The sequence below is a fragment of the Thunnus maccoyii genome, chromosome 8, assembly GCF_910596095.1.
Source record: "Thunnus maccoyii chromosome 8, fThuMac1.1, whole genome shotgun sequence".
NCBI classification, from domain to species: domain Eukaryota; kingdom Metazoa; phylum Chordata; class Actinopteri; order Scombriformes; family Scombridae; genus Thunnus; species Thunnus maccoyii.
Window position 1 is genome coordinate 31,535,001 of NC_056540.1, and position 6,449 is coordinate 31,541,449.

Genomic DNA, 6,449 nt, shown 5'->3' on the forward strand with positions numbered 1-6,449 from the left:
AGGAGAGAAAATTCTGCAGAAATGATTAAGGTAAAGAAAGGAGGGTGGACACAGAGAGAGAGAGAGAGAGAGAGAGAGAGAGAGAGAGGTGAATAAGCTAGACAAAGAGGAGGTGATGAAGAGGAGGGAAACAGCAGTGAGGTTAACAAACAAATCAACACTCCGGGACAATAGAACGGGAGGTGAACGGGTTCAGCTCGGTCACTGATTGGGTGTCAACAGACCTGTGTCATCACCTGTTGTCATGTGGGATCCACCAATGAGACGTGACTCTAATGGAAAGTACTGAAGGTCATGTCGGGGTGGATGGGTTTTTATACCACAAAGGTTTTTTATAGCTTTTATATTTCTGTTTCCACTGTTGTTAGTGAGACTTTCCTTTCACATGTACAAAGTGTTACATAAACTAATGACTTCAATCACAAGATAAAAGCAGCAGAGGTAATATTAGACATTCAGAACAGGAAAAACACTTGAGGGACCTTCATGATGTGCAAAACAAGAGACATGCAGGGAGATAAAAGCATTGCTAGTTTATTTTTTGGTAGCCTCACTAGCTAACTTTACTATAATGTTTTTAATGTATGATGATAATCAGCTGAGAAAAACATCCGTCCTTGAATGTTAGAAATAAGTAAAAGTGTACAGCAGAGGGAAAAACACATTTGATGCTTATTATAGTCATGCACAGGAACGTGGTTTCGTTTGCAGAGCTTTGCTAGCTTGTTGCGCTACATATAACAACACCTTGACTTTGTACCATATCGTACATTACAATGAACTTCATTATAAGGTCAAGAGGTCGTGATCTGTAACACAACAACCTAGCAGAGCTAGCTAGCATGCTCAGTGACGTCTGCCTTACACAGAACTACTCTCTGGAGACTGAAAACGTGATCGCTGTTATTAGTCTTTGGAGCCTTTTCTAAACAAACTAACATGACCAAACTCTTCATAATGAAGAAACATGTCACCCAGTGCAGCGGCGTGGCTCACTGATGTGTTTTTAATAGTTTTTAAACAACAACAGACGTCTACGGCACAGAGGAAGAAGATATATCAGACTTTGGTTTTGGTCTTTTCATGGGATTTACTGCTAAGAAGAAAAATGTTGCCTATCATCAACTTATCCTGCGACCAGAGAGCTGCAGAAGTTTCTATTCAATCGGTAATTCAATTCTGCTCCTCAGTCGCTATGCTTCATTTTCTGCTAATCAAGTTTGATAAAAACATTCATCCAGGCCTACAAAACTAATGTGAAAAATGAATGGAATGACACACACACACACACACACACACACACGCACACGCACAGACTCACAGTAGAGTGTGTTATTTGTCTTCTTGCACTCTGATCCTTATCTGGCAACATGTGGGTCAGCAGATCAGCTACATCCTGCTTTTAACTACTCACACACACACACACTGCTGCTTTCAGTGAGGCTTTGGGCCAAACAAAAGGTGAATTTACTGTTGACTGGACCTCTAATGGCTGCTAATGGGGTCACACACACATATAAACATACACACACACACAGGTGAAGCTCTGAAACTGCTGAAATATGCAACTATTAGTTCTCCAGAAGACAGGATGGTGGTAGAAGGTGTTGTTCATCTTGATGATGATGTGTTGGAGGTTCGTTGGTTCATACAAAGTGCAGTAAATGCTGATTGTCTGCAGCTCGTCACAGCTGGACGAAGCTACTGTTGTATTTCGTTCTGTATTTTCTGCAAAGTAGCAGTCAAGTGCTAATCTCAGTGATGGATGCTGCCTCACAATAGACCATTTTGACTCATCATGGTGGGAAAAGCACAAGTGGAACTAATTTAACATTAACAATGGCTCTGTTACATTTAGGCGTCCCGGTAAGTGACGCCAGTGAGGCCTTGAATCCTGCACACATGAATGGAAAGCAGATATGATTCATGTTGTTATTTACACCTGTGCTTTTCCCGCAGTGAAGCGGGAAATAAATCCTTCATATGCCCCTCAAAAATGACAAAACAAATGAAGCTTCCTCTCCAGTCAAACACATGTGTTGAGCCAATCAGATTAGGGATCAACGACCTGGTCCTGCAACAGCACACGACCATGAAAAGCAAGCCAAGACACAGCTACGGCAGGATGTGCTCTACCTGAAGACAAGGGGCGGTAATGGTAATAATGATCTTGACTTCTTCTGGACGTGTTCTTGCAAGTGAATTTTCCTCTGTTGCCATCAGGGTGACGTTATATTTGACCTACATGTCAACTCGTTACACTCAACTTGGCGGATTCAAAGGTCTCGACCCAGGTGGTGAACGCTTTATCTGATCTTTTTTTATTGTGTTCTTCAGTGTGTGTTCTGGCAATCTACACGAGGCTTGTTGTAATCACAAAGAGAGTCAGAAACAAGAGTTGGGTTGTCAGCGTTTTTGAAGAGCTTCATTTCCTTGCCCTCAAATTTGTGTCACCGGTGAAAAAAAAAAAAAAAAAACAGCTTCTTAGTAAGCGATGTGAAGCTCAGGATGAAGGAGGAGACTGATCAGCATCGCTGTGTACGTTTGAAACCAGGTTGGACCTTTAATAAAGTCACTGCAGTGGAGTTCAAATACTTCACTGATGCACTGGGGAATTACACTGAATGACATCCAATAATCACCAGATGAAAGTCGCTTTTGTTTCACCTCTCGCTGCGTCCGTTCACACGCCACTTCCCTTTTTCTCACTCGCCTGCACTTTCATGCTTCCCGTTTCTCTCTATCTGTCTTCCTCTCGTTCTTTCTGTCTCTCTTTTCATGGAGTCGGTTAAATTATGTGCAATCTTTCTGACAGAAACACCACTTCTCCAGGATCCAACTCTAGTCAGGAGGAAGGTTGTTAGATGCATGTTGACCCTTTCAGAATAAGGGCTGTATTAGTGTCTGTTTGTCCTTCTGAGCTGTAATTTCAGATACGTTTCAGGCAGTGTTGCGTTTGCTTTTCTGAATCACACAAGCAAACACAAACACACACACACACAGCAGAAACGTGGTGATCAGACTTGCAGGTGTCTAATGTCAACCTCCACATGAAAGTTATCAGACCACTCAAATGTGTGTGTGTGTGTGTGTGTGTGTGTGAGATAAGCCAAGCACTGCTGCTTATCAGCCATGTCTGAGGAAAAAGGTTACACAGTAAATTTTTATTCAACACAACCACAAATCTGTCCTGAATCACTGCAGCTGTTACAGATGTTCTTCGTGCAGTAGCTGTTTTTTTTTTTTCTTTCCTGTAGAAAACTGTGAGATCTCATCCAGACATTCCTCCTCGCAGCTCGAGAAAGAAAAAAATCGAAATGATATGATCGCCTATTAACAGTAAATGAGAGAGAAAGAGAGGAGGACTGGTGACATGTCACGTCTTGATCACACACACACACACACACACACACACACACACACACACACACACACACACACACACACACTTTCATACAGGTGGTAAATTAATTAGAAACAGATGTGTGTGTGTGTGTGGTTGCATAGAAGAATGTCTGCAAAAGCATTCTCTTATTCAACTGGGAATGCAGTCTCTCTCCCACACACACATACACACACACACACACACATGCACACGCACACACACACACACACACACAATGCCAGTTGATTGGCTGTAGACAGGAGGTCTGTGGTGTTTGTTTTGCTGATAATCTAATCTGATTGGTTGACCTCTGCTCCGCCTGGATTAACTCCAGCTCAGGTTTGGGTGAACAGACGACTGATGACATCACTGTCACCTCTGTTTGAGATTTATAGTTTTCTAAACTCTTTTTACATTCAGGTAGAATTATTGTTGTGTTTCTAGTAACATAAGATGTTTATATTATATAAGTTTAAAGCTTCACTGTAGCGTCCTTTTAGAGGATTAAACACATTTTTAGATGTTGTTCAGCATTTGATGAAAGTTGTTTTTGCTTTGTTTTATGGAAGTAGATGTTTTACTTTCTTATAGACATGAAATATTTTATTTTACTCACTTGTTTTATTGTATCCATGTTGTAAGATTTTATTTTTATTTTATTTTTTTAATTCCCCTCTTTATTTTTATTTGTCTTTGTTATCTAGTTTTTTATTTCACTTGATTTTAATATTATTATTGTTTTATTACATATTTCATATTTTTTTATTTCTCGTGTGTGTCAGTCTCTAATTGTTTACTGTCTGCATTTGTTCTGTCTTATTATCGGCTTGCCAATCATCTGTGAAGCACTTTGAATGATACTAACCTGTATGGAATCAATGCAAATAAAGTTTGATTGATTAATTGATTGATTTCTTGATTTCTTTTACAAATGTTGGAAGAATAAAGTCCAAATAGTAAATGTTCAAGTGTTTCATTGACTTTTTGTTGATATGAGCATCATGTAATATTAAGTTGGGCTTAATTCAACAACTGTAAATTCAGATAAATTAATATAGATACAGCTGAGTAAACACAGAGCTGAAGTGACTATTTGACTTGGAGGAAAAAATCAACCAACTCAATATTCTTAGTGAGTGTAAATAGAGTGCCAACTAGATAAAATACTAAGTTTAGACAACAATTCAACTCAAAAAGCTGTATAACTATTTACATTCTTGGAGGCGTCGATATTCTTACTATGCTGGAGACTTTCTGTCTCAAAACCTCCATTTTCATTTTTTTTTTCCTTCTTGTGAAGCAAAAAAATGAGCAACTAAATAACAATACTTGGCAATGAAACTTAAAGGTGCAATAATGTAAGAATCAGATATTGCTCAGGAAGAAAGCCGGCTCAGGATTAGACGTTCGTGGACTCCTCATTTCTAACATTAGCTAGTGTTTCTCCCTATCAGCGCTGTAGGGGGGGAAGGAAAGAGGCAAAGCACTCATATAGACGTTTGCATCCTTTGGATTTTCCCAGTCATGACTCCTCTACATAGTTATCAATCCGCAGGCTTTAATAGGCAACTGAGAAAGTCGAGGAAGGTCACATTTTATTATTCCTTCGCATTCTGTTTATAACTTCTGAATGTTTTAAACTAAAGTTCTTAAATAATTCTTACATATTGCACATTTAAGTAAATATTTCCCTTCAAAAACTGAGACGCAGGACAAGGTCGTCTCTTATCTCCACTGTATTGGATAAGAAGTGATGAGTATATATGTACAGTAACAGTTTAAAACTCACCATCTCACTTTCATAAATTGGCTTTTTCATTATTCCATCCATTTGATTGTATTCTTCCGGATGCATTTTCTATCTTATTCTTTCACATTTGTGGCTGTTTTATGCAGCTAATTTCAATCAATTACAATTTACCACAGAACATTAAAAGTCTGTGATCATCATTTTGATACAACCTTTAAATGGATCTCATGAGTGATAGTGAATCCTGTGTTTTCTGTCTCAGATATTTGGGAATCGAACCATCAGTAGCAACTTGCTCCTCTCCGATATCCCTCCAGTCGTCCGTCTCTCTGTCCTGTGGAAGTCTTTCATTGGTTGATGACAGCGCTGATGTTTTTATACCTCAAACAGCCTCCCTCCCTCTGAGCTGAGAGAAAAGTGATACGCTTCAACCTTCCTTGGCCTGATTCTACTCTCAGCCTGCGGGATATTCTGGGGACAAAAATGAAAAATAACCACTGTGAATGCTGGGAAAACATTTACCTTCCGCCAGTCGATCTGCAGCTGCTGAACTTTTTTAGTTTTGACTTGACGTCTGCCAGTTTTTTAATCTAATTAAACACAGTGCAGTCTTTGTCAGCACTGGATAGTAGCTGCTGAAATCAGCTCCAACTATCCGTAAATTTAAAAGTCTGTGTCATTTGTCAGTTTTAGATTTAATGAATCACAGCCTGCATTGTGTGTTAAGCTCAGTACAATATCTTACCATTTCACACACTGTATCACAAGTATACATAAAAATGTACAATGTATTAGCCATTTTAAACATCGTCAGGTCTCATTAAGTCTGATCATTTCTCTACCGTTCTTCCTCTGGACCTCATTACAATTTAATTACTTGATGCAAAGTCCTCGTAACTGTTTTCACTATTCAACACACATTAAAGAAGAATGACTGAAATGAGCGTCTGCCTTGAGTTTCTGGAAATGTTTTGACCTCGGTAGCCTGCGGTTGGAGATGAATGCTCTAACTCTTCATAATTATATTTGGGGAAAAAGCTGGAATGTGGGTTTTGTCACATTAAGGACAGGCTGAATTTTGAACATTCACTTCATAGCTGGTTGAATCTTCAAGGATTATTTTTTACCTTCTGAAAAACAACTCATGGTGTTCATTCCTAAGGACATACGACAACAACAAAGAAACAGTTAATTTAGAGAAGAGAAAGCCAGTCATTGTGTAGGATGTCTTTGACTGTGGGCATATCAAACCTGGGATTTAAGTTATACACAATATAATAATTTACTCTTTATGCTTTAACAGAAAGATTAGAG